The sequence below is a fragment of the Punica granatum genome, chromosome 2 (assembly GCF_007655135.1).
Source record: "Punica granatum isolate Tunisia-2019 chromosome 2, ASM765513v2, whole genome shotgun sequence".
Classification (NCBI taxonomy): Eukaryota; Viridiplantae; Streptophyta; class Magnoliopsida; order Myrtales; family Lythraceae; genus Punica; species Punica granatum.
The window spans coordinates 28,296,786-28,315,138 of NC_045128.1; the positions used below are offsets into that span (position 1 = coordinate 28,296,786).

At 35.4% G+C, this 18,353-nt stretch overlaps 1 long non-coding RNA gene across 1 annotated transcript; it reads left to right on the top strand.

The window, feature by feature from the left end:
• Positions 1-8,323: 8,323 nt before the first annotated feature.
• LOC116195202 lies at positions 8,324-11,492 on the top strand. Its single transcript, XR_004154596.1, has 3 exons — positions 8,324-8,576; positions 9,534-9,601; positions 10,758-11,492. It is a non-coding gene; the product is annotated as an uncharacterized LOC116195202 (long non-coding RNA).
• The last annotated feature ends 6,861 nt before the right edge of the window (positions 11,493-18,353 follow it).

Consider the following 18,353-nt stretch of genomic DNA (forward strand, 5'->3'; position numbering starts at 1 on the left):
TGTTTCATCTAACCTGTTCTTCGGCCGCGACAACTTGCATTATCAAAAAGAAGAACTATCGCTGCTAATTTCCATCTCTTTGTCACTAGAGGTATCATCATATCACGAAGAAGTTCTATTCCTTGGCATATTGTCTTTCAATTGTGCGCCTATAACAATAAAAGGAAGTTCATTAGAATGTCGTTAATGGTAAAACACAATAATTCATAACCATACAAAATAAAAAATTCCAAGCACACATAAAACATAATCAAGTCAAGATATCAAAACACACATAACAAACATAGCAGTACGAGTAATGTCATAACAAAGAAAAAGAAATGAGATTATCAAAAAAGTTCAACTAAACATAAAGCCGGATCTCGAGCTCATTCAAGAGTCAGAAAGATGTTGTAGCCATTCCCTTTGTGCGTCTTTCGCGTAGTACATGAAAAGCCTCCCCATTTTATCATCAAGGATAGCTAAGTTGCTAGATATATACAATTTAAGCGGGAATGTTGGTTTCAATTTATCCAACTCCTCCATGGCTTCATCGATGTTATTCCTCCCAAGCTTCTCAGGGCTTGAAAGGACTTGCTTCTCTTTGATGACGGTGGGGTGCTTTTTGGCTTCTGTTTGAAATTAGCCTTGAACAAGTCCATGCACTCCTACAGTTGTGAGCTTGTCAATGAAGGTCTTTTGCCTACTCAAAGTCGGGACTCAGATATAATAAGCTCTTGAACCTGGACAGGGTCGTCACTCTCGTCGAAGCCTTCTTTGAGGTTGACAGGTTGTTTATGCTTTTTCTTGGATGTTGATAGGAATTCCTCATGTAGCTGTCGTTCCTCATTTGAAGTCCTCGGTCGATCGGTCGAGGAGATAAGACAGTTGAAGCATTGAAAAGCTCATTCAGCAGGAGGTAGTGCTTGCAGCCTCTGGCTCGGAATGTCTTGAAGGCTTTGTTCTTCTACACGATGAAAAAAGGATCATTGAACGAGACACTTCATTACATACAAAGCAACCATACAAAGAGAACGTATAAACAAAGGACATGCACATATATATTAAAATGAAGCAATAATATAGTCGACATTTTACCTTGAAAGACTCGTCATATTTCTCAATTGATATTATTAGGAATTCGAGTTCATGCTCAAAAGACAAGAAAAAGATCGATATAATGTTATGCGAAGTCGGCAAACGAAGATTGTACCTTGATAAACATATCTCATACATCGGGACTTGCCTTGATAGTGTTGTTGTCTTCCTCCATCCAACTCCAATATGGTTCAGCAGTTCAGTGAATTGCTTGTACATGGTCTTCAGTCTCATCGCCTTGTCCTTTATCTTCTAGGAGCATAGTTGCTCATTGGGAAATTGCTTTCTGTCACGACCAGAAATTTTAGCTGGATTTTCCCTATATTTCCTCGATATCCAGTACCACATAACTATTCACCTAAAACTGGCTTTCAATAGATTCCCAAAAAAATATAAAACCAAATGAGCAAGCTCTAATGTATATATACATCTCAAAAGAGAGTAATTTTCTTTTCAACCACATCACTAACCAACTACACAAGTTTCAGGTCGTAACAAATTCAAATACATTCTATGCAAAAAGAATATTTATCAAATAACTAAAATCCCTACCTAGTCCTCCGAGCTGATCCCCGATATTCCAAAAAGTTCTCTTGTGCTGCTAGTCTAGCTCCTAGCTCATCTGAAAAAATATATATGCAGAGTGTGAGCTGCATCTCAGTGAGTACTATATTCCAAAGCAAAATGACTTATTATTAAATAATTATTTAATTGCAAACAACCAAATATTCAGATAAATAATATAATCACTTCCAATCCAACCATTTCTCTAATATCCTATATCATATAAACATCAAATATCCATTCATTAGCATTCCATAGAACTTCACAATACAACCACCTGACATATCAAACTCTAGCAACCACACGGCTTTCACAGAACATCTTTAGACAGTCTCAACAATCATCACATGTCCAGCAATCTCAACAATCATCACATCTCCAACAATCATACCAGACAAACAATATACAACACAACCAATCAATATAGCCATAAGATTGCATTTACTCGCAACAGAGTTAAGACGGTACCGTGACCCCGCACATCTCATGTATATCATCTTCAATTCCCAATATCCATGTCTCATAAGCAGGGGCTGCCAATTATCCTCCGGCAGTAGGAGTCTAGGCGTCCATTTTATATCCCGCCGGATCAGCGGTCTAGGCGTCCCTTTTTGTATCCCGCCAGATCAGCGGTCCCATGGCTATAATCAAACAATAATCACAAATTGCAACCATGCCATCTCACCTCATATATCATCATAGACAAACACAATCTCAATCACAGTATAATGGTAGCAAGTTATCATCACAATCAGCGTTCACAATCACACTGCATATCCCAAATTAAAATGAAACATAAAAGGCAACATCTCTTAAATTAATTCACACAATATAGCAAGACCAATTTCTTAATCTCTAACTATCACAATATTCTTCTTCAATAATTTATATAACTATACTACATCATTTCATAAGGGAACAGAGTACTCACATAATATATATATATATATATATATATAGTATATAATATATATCATTTCACAATGGAATGAAGTACTCATCGATAACTCCCAGAAAGATAGCTCACCGGGTTGAACCTTCAGAGTCCTCGATTCCTATGATTTGCAAACATAAACTTAGAAAATAATTAACATAGCACCATTACGGGCCTCTCGTACCTCCCACAATCTCCTTTAGAGCCTATTATTTCCAATAAGTCCCGATTATTATATATATATATATATATCTTATTCATCATATCCATTTCTCATCTATATCAAAAACTACTTAAAACAATCTCTATATTTCTCATTTAAACAAACCTGATTGTTCTTGTCAATTTCAAGGTAAATGAGAGATTCATAAAAGACAAAAAATATATAATCACAATAATAGCAATAGCCAAATAATACTCTATACAAGAAATACAACATCATGAAACTCAAGACAGCAAAGCGTAATCCTCTAGCATTGCCTACCCAATATTATTTATACAAATTTATAATAACTTGTCTAAGCTAAAATAGCAATACCAAAACTTTAGTAGCTTAACAACAATATATACATATTTATATATATAATTGAATTCACTAACCATATTTAGTTAATACAAATTGAACAGTTGTCATTATTCTTCACCTCACCAACTCACATGTATAATTCAATTCATATCAACTTGCTCATTACATATATTTTATCTGAACATTATTAAGGAAGCTTAACTGGAGGCTTCTGAACATTCACCACATCAATTCAAGACCTCTAAATCATATTTGAATAGAACATTCTACTATAAAACAAACTTCCCATCACAACCGTCAATTGAACGCTCTCATGAGATCACCATTCGACCTTATCTATAATTTCCACCCAAACAGGCCAAGATCAGCAAGAAATCAATATGAAGAATGAATTATCATCCATAGGATTTAATAAGAAAAATCAATCCATTAACCAAAACAATTCAGTATAGTATGTTACTATAAGGATCACATAATATTGTTCTAAATCTTCTACAGTAGACCGAGAGCAACAGAGATTCGAAAGAGATGGGTAGAGAGGGGAGGTGAGACGAGAGAAATTTTGATGAGAATATTTCGCTTATACTTTCAAATGTGGTTTACATCAATTTTATAAAACAATTGTGTATCTCTTCGAAAAGAAATGTCCATCTGGATAGTCAGTGATGACTTTACTCGCAAGTACTTAATGTTTTTTTCCTTTTAGACACATTAATTAGTAATAATTCTCATCTCTCAAAATTTAGAATAATATTTTTCAATTTTTACATATTTATCCCAATTTTCCAATATTGTAATAACTATGGATGAGGTTTGAAAGTTCCCCAACAACCATCCCAGCACACAATAACAAAATAAAGAATTAGAATAAAATATATTCGACATATAAATATATTTTTCCAATATTATTTTTTAAATTATTACCTATTTAATAATATTATTTATTATTATGTAGTATCTCGAGCATATTAGCCTAATATATTATAGAACCTCTAAGAGGGTTTGCTCAACCTTCTCTTTTCATTACGGAAAAAACAAGCACTTTAATTGGAATGGTTATCTTTGAAAATATCATTGTGCATGTAACCATCTATGTGATAGACTTTCTCTCATTGAACTCAAAGCTTGAAGTTGTAGCGAGCGATTTTATATTATACTTGATGTTCTTTCTGGCCAATAAAAATAACAAATAAACAAAATTCATGGACACTTCATATTATGTTGTCTGATACGTGCAGTGTCTTTTCAATTTTGACATAATTTTCATTTCATCCACATTCCCTATATTCTCTCAATCTCTTCTGCAGAACAATTTTGCCCTTTGAAACCTCCTTTTCTTCTTCTTCTTCTTCTTCTTCTTCTTCTTCTTCTTCTTCTTCTTCTTCTTCTTCTTCTTCTTCTTCCAGCCACATAAACGTGATATATAATATACATATATAAGTATATGTATGTATATGATTATGTATGCAATTTTTTTTTTTAAATATGAAGGGTCTCACATTTCATTACGGAAAAACCAAGCACTTTAATTGGGATGGTTATCTTTGAAAATATCACAATGCTTGTAACCATCTATGTGATAGACTTTCTCTCATTCAACTCAAAGCTCGAAGTTGTAGGAAGCGATTTTATATTTCACTTGATGTCCATTTCTGGCCAATAAAAATAACAAATAAACAAAATTCATGGACACTTTATATTATGTATAGCTGACACACGAGTCCATCTCATATATATGTTGTCTGATAAGTGCAGTGTCCTATCAATTTTGGCATAATTTTCATTTCATCCACATTCCCTATATTGACACACGAGTCCATCTCATATATATATGTTGTCTGATAAGTGCAATGTCTTATCAATTTTGGCGTAATTTTCATTTCATCCACATTCCCTATATTCTCTCAATCTCTGCTGCAGAACACCAGTTGTGATTTGGATCCTCCTAATCCTCCTTAGATTCACCATTGGATCGAATCTCCCGAAAATCTAGCTAGTGATGTTCTTCTCAGTCATATTCCACCGTATCCCTATATCCTCTCCCTCAAATTAATATTTCATAATCTTGATCTTTACGGATCCTAATTAACACTGTATATATAAACGTACCGACCACCTGAACCCAATGGACATCCCGCAATACACACACACACTCCCCATCATCATACATACCGATTGATCGCTCGAGCATTCTCGACCGACTACTCCATCTTGAGATTATAATTGAGATCGAGTGCTAGCAGTTTTTCTTGGAAACACATAAATATGGACAACGACATCGAAGTAAGCATCAGTCAGATGTTCGAGTCTGCGCGTGCTGTCACCGCCGGTCGCATGTCTCTCTATGATTATCTGGATGGCTTAAACCATGACAATAATACTCAGGACATGACTCTGGAGGATCTGCGGCATTCTCTGGACGAAGAATTACCAATCCCAGTAGCCGTTACCGAGGGTGAAGAAGCAGACCGCAGACTGTCAGCTATCATCCCACCCTCAGGTGAGGCGGGCCAGAAGCGCAAGAGGAAGGAAGCAGTTGGCGATCTGGTGGACCAGAAGCCCGAGAGGAAGAAAACGGTCTCCTGGACTGAGGATGATCACAAGTACGCAAGTCACGTAGTGATATTTTCTATTTTCTTCTAATATTACCCGAGCGTTCTTTATATATTTATTTTCTTTTATTACCCGAGCGTTCTTTATATATTTATTTTCTTTTAATTACTAGTTCATATACCGGGATAATTTTGTTGCCCATTCTTCGGTATACATCAATTACTGGCTCTAATATAATAAATTCATATATATATATATATATATATATTGATCCGTGCTTTGTGACAAATTAATATTCTTGACAAGCAGGATATTCTTGCTGGGATTGCGCTACTTCGCTACCCTGCCAAAAAAATGGAAGAATAAGAAATGGGAGATAATTTCGACGTATTTCCTGACAAATAAGAATACAAGCGAACTTGCAAGCCATGCCCAAAAGTACTACAAACGGCAACAGCAAAAGGGAGAGACGAAGAGGAAGAGCATCAACGACACAATCCTTCAAAAGGAGGACGAGGTCAGACTCAAGCAGTTGATCCGGGAAAACCTCAGAGCCCGGAAGCGGTCCCAACTATCCCAACGAGGGGCAGCACCCACCGTGGTGCAGTCCCATGCAGAACAGGAGCACGAGCAACACCATCTTCATCAGATGCCCGGGATGGGGTTCCCAACAGTCCCTAGGCTGAGCTTCGGTGCATGTGTTCAGACTCATCAGATGCAGCCCACTCCGCCTGTCAGCTGGAACATGGCGCCAAATACACCCAATTGCACATCTTCAGGAGGAACTCCACAGATCCATCAGAGAACCAGCCATCCCGTGCCCGCCTCTGGTCTCAGCTGCGCCAATACAACACCGCATACACAATCCATCACACAGGAGTTTCAGCCATCGCCCACTGCTCAACCAATGGTCCGGCCCCATCTCCCGCACAATACTATTAATCTTCGTTAAAGATTATTCCAACTGATTATTATTATATGGAAAGCAGAAATTATGCTGTTGCAAGACCTTACTTTGAACCAAATGGAGTTTATGCTGTCAGTTTTGAGGATAAATTAGTTAATAAGTGATCCTGTTTGTTTGGACAGGTGCAACACCATCTTAATCAGATGCTCGTGATGGCAGCTCCGGCTTTCTCCAGGCCGAGCTTCGATGTAGGTGGAGGACATACTCAGATGCAGCCCATGGCGCCAAACACACCCAATGCATATCCTCAGGAGGAAATCTTCAGATCTGCCAGAGGACCCGCCATCACACGCCCGGCTCTGGTCCCACCTGCGCCTATTCAAGAGCTTACGCAATCCATCAGACCGGAGTTTCAGCCAGTGCTCACTGTTCAACCAATGGTACGGCCTGCCATCCCACACCCGGCTCTTCAGTTTGGAGGACCTGCCCCACTCGTCAGATCCATCGGAGGACCCGCCATCACACACCAGGCACTGGTCCCACCTGCACCTATTCAAGAGCTTACACAATCCATCAGACCGGAGTTTCAGCCAGTGCCCACTGTTCTACCAATGGTACGGCCCCATCTCTTGCACAATACGATTGATGTTCGTTAATTAGAAAGAATTTCAACTGATTATTATCATAATGAAAGCAGAAATTATGCTGTTGCAAGACCTTACTTTGAGCCAAATGTATTTTATGCTGTAAGTTTTGAGGATAAATTTAGTTGATAAGTGATCTTTGTTTGTTGGACAGGCAGAACGCCGTCTTGATGAGATGCTCGTCATGGCAGCCCCAGCAGACTCCAGGCCGAGCTTCGACGTATGTGGTCAGACTCAGATACAGCCCATGCCGCCAAACACACCCCATGCACATCTTCAGGAGGAACTCTTTAGATCTGTCGGAGGACCCACTGCCCCTCACCCAGGTCTGGTCCCACCTGCACCTACTCAAGACCTTACACAATCCATCAGACCGGAGTTTCAGCCAGTGGCCACTGTTCAACCAATGGCACGGCCCCATCTCCTGGACACAGTGCCACTACATTGATGCCGCCACTAATTGTTTGGGACGACTGTTCAATTCAGAGCTTCAATATGTCCGGTGGTACCATCCCGATATCTCCAGTGGTTCAGTATCAACAAGTCCAACCATCCTTTTACGACGACCAGCGCATGTGCAGCTTTTCAGACCATGCCTACGCCAACAGCACCACTGAGGCGGAGCACCGGCGCATATGAGAAACAGCCTGGCTGCTTGACCATATGGACTGTCTTCCATTAGACACAACTTCTTGCATGGTCCATGGGAATCGTTAATTCCTTTACATCTGCGTTTAGTAGAATGTCTTCTGTAAACTTAGAGATTCTTGTTACCTCTAATGACTAAAGTCGATCAACTTTATCAATACTTTGGTCGAGATAATTAGCAAAATTGTTAGTATAACCTTTGAAAGATACTCAAGGAGCAGAGATGCAGATTTTCTTCTGATGTTTACTGTTGATCCTTATGACTCAAACAATGATATTGTCAACAGGTCGGAAAATTGTGAGACCCGATAAATTTTTTTTAAAACATGCATAAGTATACTTACATATGTTTATATATATATATATACACACGCATTATAAACATACGCTGGAGAGAAGAAAAAAATATGGGTAGGAAAGGGGCCCACGTGGCCCTCAATTCCCCAAGCACCCCATCTCCACCGCCTTTCCCTTTCTTTTTCTTTCTTTTCTGTATTGTTCGGCTGGAAGAGAGACGAAAACAGAGGAAACAGAGCATACGAGAGAGAGAGAGAAGAGAGAGAAGGCCGAGCGAGCTGAAGAGGAAGGCGAAGAGAGGGACAGCTTCGGGGAGCTTCCGAACCGGGCTTAAGCCCCGTTATTTCTCTTACCTAAATGAAGACTGGTGCGGGTAGAAATGGAACAGAGGAAAGAGAAAGAGAGAGCTAGGCTTGGGCTCTTGATGTCAGTGTATTCTCCTTACCTTCGACATTCCTATTCATTGGTCTACATACGAATTGAGTCGGTTTTTCTTCGCTCTAGCTCAATGTTGCAGTATTGAATGTGAGAAATGAGAGAAAGTTTGGTTGAGACTCGTTAATGGCTGCTTGATGTGTAGATGTTATTAGTTCGAAAATTTGATATGGTTACACTCCTCTGATCATTTGAATGGCGTAACTTTTTACGGAATTGGATTTCGTTATACGGTTTGAAAGTTATCGCAATTTTAAATTTCTGAAAATCATAACGAAACGTCAACTTCGACCTGCATTTTTGAATTGATTTCTACATGTTTTGACACGCCGTTTGTTTCTAAAACATAGCCCACGCTATAAGCTTTCCAAAGACTCTGAGATGGTGGTATTCGGAGTTTTATAGAAGGAGAACTGAACCCCCGAAATTGGGCTATTGCACAGTCCGGGACTGTTCTGCAACAGCCCGCACCAGCAACTTCGGGAGGCTCGTTTGACACGCTCCGATCTCCGTTTTTACTGATTTTTACGCCTAATGACTCGTATTTCAATTTCCTATTTTCAGTAATTTTATGGGATTTTTCTGGAAATATCAGTATACGATGTATTTTTGGAAATAAATGAAAATTGTCGGTTTTGGGTCTCGGGAGAGCTGAAACATATCCTTGGTTTTCTGTTTTCATTTTCAGATAACTTAAAGACAATTTACATACTGAAATGCATGTGCTTGGTATCGATTAAGTCGGTTTCATAAGACTTGAGTATCTTCATCCTTGAGAGGGAGTTTGATTTTTATACAATTTGATTGAGCTAATTATGATAGAGATTATGATATAGGATGTAATTCTTTACGATAATGAGTGTTAATCAATGTGGTGATCCTAGTGTGAATTAGAGAACTTGTTATGTGCTTATAAATTGGTTTCTTGTTAAATTTAATATCTGTCAGGGATGGAGTATACAAAAGCCATGTATCTCGAAAACTTGAACTTGGTGATTTATTAATGGGAGTTACCGGTGAGTACTTTATTCCATTGTGAAATGATATATATATATATATATTATGTGAATACTCTATTATCTTGTAAAATGATGTATTATAGTTATATAAATTATTTAGGAAGAATATTGTGATAGTTAGAGATTAAGAAATCGGTCTTGCTATATTGTATGAATTGATTTGACAGATATTGCCCTTTTAGGTTTATTTTGATTTGAGATATGCAGTGTGATTGTATATGTTGATTGTGTATGAGATATGTGATGATAATATGATACCATTGTAATGTGATTGAAATTGTACTTGTGTATGGTTATATATGAGGTGCGATGGCATGGTTGCAATTGTTTATGTTTGTGATTGTTATGTGATTATACCCATGGGACCGCTGATCCGGCGGTATATAAATAGGATGCCTAGACCGCTGATCCGGCGGGATACAAAAATGGACGCCTAGACCGCTGATCCGGCGGGATACAAAAATGGACGCCTACATCGCTGATCCGGCGGGATACAAAAAGGGATGCCTGGACCGCTGATCCGGCGAGATATAAAATGGACGCTTAAACTCCTACTGCCGGAGGATAATGGGCAACCCCCGCTTATGAGAAAGGAAATGAGGAATTTGTGGATATGAGTGCGGGGTCACGGTACCGTCACAACTCTATTGCGAGGAAATGCAACCCTATAGCTATATTGATTGGTTTGTGTTGTATATTGTTTGACTTGTATGATTGTTGGAGATGTGTTGTTTGTGGAGATTGTTGGAAATGTGATGATTGTTGAGATTGTCTGTAATTGTTCTATGAAAACCGTGTTGTTGCTAGAGTTTGATCTGTCAATTGATTGTATTGTGAATTGCTATGAAATGCTAATGAATGGATGTTTAATGTTTATGTGGTATTGGGTATTAGAGAAACGGTTGGAAGGGTTGTGTGAATTGGTTAGTAGAACTTAAATTTAGTTATTATATTAGATATAATTATTATTATAGTTTGTGTATATATATATATATAGTGTATGTATTAGCTGATCGTTGGATTAGATGTGATGATATTAGTTATTTGAATATTTAGTTATTTGCAATTAAATATTTATTTAATAATGTCATTTTACTTTGGAATATAGTATTCACTAAGATGCAGCTCACATTCTGCATATATTTTTTTTCAGATGAGCTAGGAACTAGACTAGCATCACAGGAGAACTTTTTGGACATCGGGGATTAGCTCGAAGGACTAGGTAGGGACCTTAATTAATAAATATTCATTTTGTATAAAATGTACTGAATATGTTACGATCCGAAATTTTTGATTAGTTGGTTGAGTGAGGTGGTTTCTTGGGAAAAAATATATATATATGTGTGTGTGTGTGTGTGTGAGAACTTGCTGAATTGGTTATATATTGGGAAATTATGAAAAGCAGGTTCTATATGGATAGTTTATGTGATATTGGATATCGAGGAAATATAGGGGAAACTCTGCTGAATTTTCGGGTCGTGACAATTTTCAACCTCGTGCCCTGTCTGGTTGTGGTTATGGAACACACTACATTTGAACGGGGTATCGTATATGGGCCAGGGGAGAATGATGCGGTAGAAGACGCGGCAAGTCGGTACCTGGAGAAAAATAGGATCTGACAACCCTATTTCGAAGAAAACGGCATTCGGAGCAAAACTCGCTACTTCGCCGTGATTTTTCAATATTTAAGACAAATTCCATCAATTAGAGTCTCAAACAGGCAATTTATGTTATTTAGGACGTTTTTACAATTTTAGAAAAGTTTATGTTTTTTATGCAATTTAAGCATTTTTAAGACATATTTAAGCTTTGTACAACCCTAGGATTGAAGGAGTTGAATTTCGGATTTATCAATAAAGTTGTAGAGCTACCGTGCTCTTTCTTCCAATTTCGGATTTGTTTTCGAGTTTGATACCTATTCCTGGTATTCCCAGAATTAACAGGTGATAGAATGTTGTTGTCTGGTATTCGTGCGCAAATCAACGGATCGCAATTTAGGTTCCGCTGCGTCAGTTTAGTACTGGAACCGACGGTTAATCTTAAACTAAATCAGTGTGGTTGCTTGAAAAATAAGAAAAATTGTTTATAATGCTTATAAGTTGGGTGGTCTTCTTATGTGACGTCCCGCCAATATAGGCATGGATGAGCTCAATCTATATATGTATATATATACTAATACTAAATATAAAAGTGCGTATCTCATCAATTTATTTATTCACATTTCACTTCTTAAAATACTTCCACATATATTTTAATATTCTCATAATACCCTCATATTTATTCGAGAGATATACTCGAAGCAAATCACTAGTAGAGTTCATCTTAAAAAATCTATAGGTTTGGTTGCTAAAATGGAGAAACATCTTATCTGATTCCTTTGTGATTACCGGGCTTTTCAAAGAAGAGCTATACAATGATTATGATGTAAGAAGTTCCTCTCTCTCAGTTGAGAAGGATCTCCTCAACTGAGAGAATGTGAATGTGACATTCTCTGTTACTTTGTCTAATTTTAATCACACCATTCAATCTTGGGGTTGAAGCCGCCTCAGAGTTCTTTCTCCTTTTAAGTATGTGAAACATAACTGTTCAAGGAAATGCCCCTAGGAAATCATTATATTTTCAAGTGATATTTTTATACCCAAAAGATTTTCCAAATATTGGTAGAATTGGATCATATGGTTGTGCACTGTATTGAAATCATAATAGTCACCCAACCTAAAAAAGGAAAAAGAAAATCATAATAATAATAATAATAATAAAATAATAATAATAATAATAATAAATAAAAGAATTCTCTCCCTCAATGCCCAGCAAATTATCGAAATGGATTTTTCTTGTAACTGCGAGCCCCATACTATTGATGGGTCTATCAAGACCATTACTGACTGAGACCAAGAAAATAGAGTTGGATTATGCATTGCCTCAATTTTATTTTTTTTCCTTTTTGGATAAGCCGGAGCAATGCCTCGATTTTAAAGCATGAATAGAGAATTTATGCATGCATCATTAAAATGGCTCTGATACCACTTGGTTTATTACTATTACACTAATGTTCCACATATATGGTATCAATGAGGTACTAGCTTTAATGCCCATGTTTTTGCATTTATATGTGGTGTGGAGGTTCAACTATTTGTCAAAGATGAATGATTATATTAGCTCTCCTTCTTCTTTTTTTTTTTTGTTTTGGTGAATAGCTCTCCTCTTTTTTCTTTTATTTTTTCCTTCAGTATCTTTGCATATCCACATTAATGGTTAGGGCTGGCAAAGGAAATGTTTATTAATGTTTATGTGAATTTTATTATAAGAATTATTTATGTTGGAAAATCATTATAGACTATTTTACGAATTTTTTGTTGTATGATTATTATGTGAATTTTGCATATTACGTATATATACATATGTATATTTACACCTCATCAACTCTTCTCTCTCGGTCTCATTGAATTTATAAGCATTGAAAATATGTGATTATATACAGTAGATATTTTTTAAAATTCTTTTAATTCTATAAATAATTTTTTTTCTCTCATTTCTTTTATTGCTTTATTCAATCGTTATCGATATCGACAATATGATAAATGAACAAGAGACATGAAATACGTTGCACATGAGCAAAGGAGAAGGCCAACCGTGAGCTCTCGCCATCTAACGGAGCTCTATCATCAATCGGAATCTACTTTAAATATATATAATAGGTGTGAATTTTGCATATTACCTATATATACATGTACATATATATACACCTCATCAACTCTCCTCTCTAGGTCTCATTGAATTTATAAGCATTGAAAATATGTGATTATATATAATAGATAGTTTTTATATTTTTTTCATTCTATAAATAATTTATTTTCTCTCATTTCTTTTATTTCTTTATTTAATTGCTCTTGATATCGAGAATATAATAAATGAACAGGGAACAAGAAAGGACTTCGCACCACGAGCTGAGGGAAAGGCCAACGGTGAGCTCTCGCGATGGAACGGAGCTCTGTCATCAATCGGAATCTACTTTAAATATATATATATATATATATATATAATAGATATTGAATAGTAGTTGTTTTTAAAAACCAATTATATGGTGGAATTTTCTTTAATTTTATTAAATATTTGTATCATTATTTCAATTTTAGTCCTTACCAAAATATATTATATTATATTAGTTAAAAGTGTGCCATCGTATTTCTTAATATTGACAAGAACATACCCTTTGATCTTTTCTGTATTGGGCTTTTATAATTAAATTAATATGTAGTTGGGGGAATGAGTCTTCCAACCTTTCACACACCATAAACTATGTCAATTCTCAGATGACGTAGACCTACGCCTTATTAATTTTTGTAGTAAAAAACTTTTGTTTGTGAGCAGTGTCGCGTCACGATATTTCAATCCAAGAAATCGCTTGCACATACGAAAGTGCAAAATATAGTTACTAACTAACGGTACAAGAAGTAATTTTTTGAATATTTTAAATGTAATTTTACTCTGAATTAAATTAATTATTTTTAGTTTTGGTAACATACATTCTGCTCTATTTAAATAATAAATTATCAATTGATTTTACAGATTGATTAAGTAACTTATATTTATTGGTTTGCTACAGTAATCCAATGAATAAAATAATTAATTGTGTTATATATAATTATGTTTTTCTAATGAAATTTAAATTTTGTATATATTTCTTAACATTTTATTTACATGCATTTGCAACTCTATCAAGAAATTTTTCACTTGCAACGCACATATAGATTCACTAGTATATATAAATCTAAGAAAGCAGAGTTGAGGTGGCTTCGTTTGATAGTCTCGAATGCCTGGTTTACCCAATGAAATTTTCTTGATATATTGATTCTTTTAGTTTCTCTATTGTAATTTTTAGTGAATCCCAATGTTTTAAATATTTTAAATATTTTATGACATGATCTAGATAAAACATAATATTATTTTCTAATGAGTTGCTGTTGTTTACAAAATATTTAATTAATCCCAAACTTTTGAGCTTTTTAAATTAGATAAATATCTTAAGATAAGATATCAATATAATAAAACTTTTTTGAGAAAATTTTATTATTTACATAATCTATCTATCTTTCTTTCTATCTGTTTATTTTATTTATTTATTAATGTTATCTACTTCTTTATAAAACCAAACACTCACTCTTTGGTCTCACTTTTGTTTTTTAAGTTATTCATTACCCATTAACTCTAATTCATTATTACCATTAAATTTTCCACAAAATATTAATTTTGTTGAATAGTTTCCAAATCAACTTTCTCCTCCCCTTATCTAATGGACATACACCCAACTCCTTTTTTTTATTTAAGTTTACAAGTTTTATTAATTTATGAAGGGAGAACGAAAGTATGTCTAATTTTCATTCTCTTCAAAATGCCCTTTGTAAATAATTATTAAAAAATTAATATCCATTACATCAAGCGTGAGTTAGAGATTAATTAATAAATGGCGCCTCATCTACGCATTTCGTGGGATTATTATTCGATTATATAATTTACATATAATAAATTATTAGATAATTATTTTAATATATTGTGCATGTAATATATTAATATCATGGATTAATTACAATTATGTTATCTTTTTTTTTTTGAGAATTTTATTGGTTCAATTAATGTGGTGGTTTAATTAATGCAAGGGGTTAATAAATGTCAATTATGTAATAAATGAAAGTGCTTAATTAATTTCATGAGGTATGTGAAAGTTTGAATCACGAGAAACTGAGGGTTTGAAGATTGAACCCACAACATTAATCTTACTTTTCGTTTTGTAATTATATATTACCTAAAAATTTTAAATAATTTATTTAACCACCAACTACGCACTTCCCTTAATCTCTTTCTCTCCCTTTCTCTTATTCTCGCTCTCCTCACGTTATCCTCTCACTCCTCTCTACATGCACCATTATCTCTTAATTGATATTCATTGATCGAGGTTTCTAATAGACAATAATATTTTAATTTTTAAGGAAAAATTTTATCACATCTTAAAATTATAGAAGTGTTTACTACGTAACACAGCTCATGAGTATGGTTCGATTTTCATTGATTGATGTTTCTAATAAACAATAATATTTTAATTTTTATGAAAAAATAATTATCACAGCTTAAAACTATAGAAATGTTTACTGCGTAACACTGCCGCGTGAGTATGGTTCTTGTATGTAATTATGAAAGAGGCTTATGAATGTTACTGAGGATTTTTCAAAATCTTTTATACTTTCCGTGCCCCATCTTTTATAATCTCTTTTAACCCCTATATATTTTAAATTTCTTTTTCCAATAGACGCACATCGTAAAATAGCAGTATAAGATTGGCTTCTCAATATTTTCGCTTCGGTTCAAGAGAAGCAATTATACCTAAAACACTTCTTGGCGGTTTGGCTTTCGAAATGGAAAACAAGACAAGAGACACCTTTCACAGATCGATCTGTAGTACTATCAAGATTCTAAAAGCATCTCCAATGGGGTCCCGACTCGTAGGCCCCTAATTAGTAGGGACATCCCCCACGGGCTCTGGGACATCCATTGGAGTTGCCCAGCTTTTTGGCCGCAAAATGAGGCAGCCACGTGGACCGCCGAGCCCACCTGCCGATCATTGGTGCCCCGCCCACGGGGGTGTGTGGTTTCTGATAGATGCACTGTCTTATGAATGGCTTTTTTAGCCAGGCTGGACAACGAACTAAATAAAACCAAATTTTCATTCATCCGCATCCCCTATATTCTTTCTGCTGCATAACGCTAATTGATCCTCCTAGTCTTCCTAGATTCACCATTGGATTTTATATTATCTTTCTGATTGATATACACCATCCGATAAGCGCATCATCTGCCAGAATATTCTAGCCTACGGGTGGATGTGGGTTGGCGGGGAATTTTCCTTTGTTTGGATATTATTTTATGAGGGAAAGAGAGGTGAGGGAAGGGGAGGTAAATGTATTAGCCTATCCAAACAAAGAAAGTGTACCCCTTCCTTTCCTTCCATTTTTTGCAACCCAAATATAGTGTAATCTTTATTCGATCCCACCAACAGTATGCAATCGGGATCTCCCAAATAAACTTCTAGGATACAAAATGAAATCAATCCCGTTGGAACGTACAGATGTTGTATGATCACATAATATTGTTCTAAATCTTCTGCAGTAGACCGAGAACAAGAGAGATTTGAAAGAGATGAGTAGAGAGGGGAGACAAGAGAGGAGAGGGGAGACAAGAGAGGAGAGGTGAGACGAGAGAAATTTTGGTGTGAATATTTCGCTTATACCATCAAATGTGGGTTACATCAATTTTATAAAACAATTGTGTATCTCTTCGAAAAGAAATGTCCATCCGGATTGTCAGTGATGACTTTACTCGCAATAGTTAATGTTTTTTTTCCCTTTCAGACATATTAATTAGTAATAATTCTCATCTCTCAAAATTTAGAATAATATTTTTCAATTTTTACATATTTATCCCATTTTCCAATATTGTGATAACTATGGGTCAACTTCAATTAATGAAGTTTGAAAGTTCCCCAACAATCATCCCCAACACACAATAAATCTATTTTTTAAATATTATTTTCCTAAATTATTACTTGTTTAATAGTATTATTTATTATTATGTGGTATCCCGTGCATATTCGCCTACTATATTATAGATCCTCTAAGAGCGTTTGCTTTGCTCACCCTTCTATTTTCATTACGGAAAATATCATAATACTTGTGTCACGACCCGAAATTTCGACAAAATTTCCCCTACATTTTTTCAATATCCTTTATCACATAAACTAGTCATATAAAAACATGTTTTCCATAAACCCAAAATATATATATATAATCAATCTAGCAACCTCTAATATATATATATACTTCTCAAAAGAGAGTAATTTTTCTCAATCACATCACTAAACCATCTAAACAAAAGTTTCAGGCCATAATATATTCAAATACATTATATACAAAAAGAATACCTATCAAATAACTAAGGTCTCTACCTAGTTCTTCGGGCTAATCATCGATGTCCAAAATGGTTATCCTATGCAGCTATAAACTTATCTAGAAAAATATATGCATGGTATGAGCTGCATATTCCAAAGTTAAATAAATTATTATTAAACAATATATATATTAGATTGCAAACAACCAAATATTCAAATAAATAATACAATCACATCCAATCCAATTATCAGCTCACCCGCACGCATATACAGTATAAATATATATATATATAAACTATAATAATAATTATATTCAATAAAGTAACCAATTTTAAGTTCTATTAACAAATACACACAGCTCTTCCAATCATTTCTCTAATATTCAATATCACATAAACATCAAATATCCATTCATTGAGTGTTTTATAAAAAGTCACTACGCAATCACTTAACAAATCAAGTTTCAACAACAACACGATTTTCATCGAACAACCTCAGACAATTTCAACAAGCATCACATCTCCAGCAAGCAGATAAGACAAATAATATACAACAAAACCAATTAATATAGCTATAGGGTCACATTTCCTTACGACAAGTTAGGACGGTACCGTAACCCTGCACATCTCATTCAGGCCCCATTTTCTATCAGCCGGGTCCAGCGGCCGTTCGGGCCCCATTTTCTATTCCGCCGGGTCCAGCGGCCGTTCGAGCCCCATTTTTTATTCCGCCGAGTCCAGTGGCCTATGGCTATAGTTAAACAACAATACAAGTATAATCAATTGCAACCATGCCATCTCACCTCATATA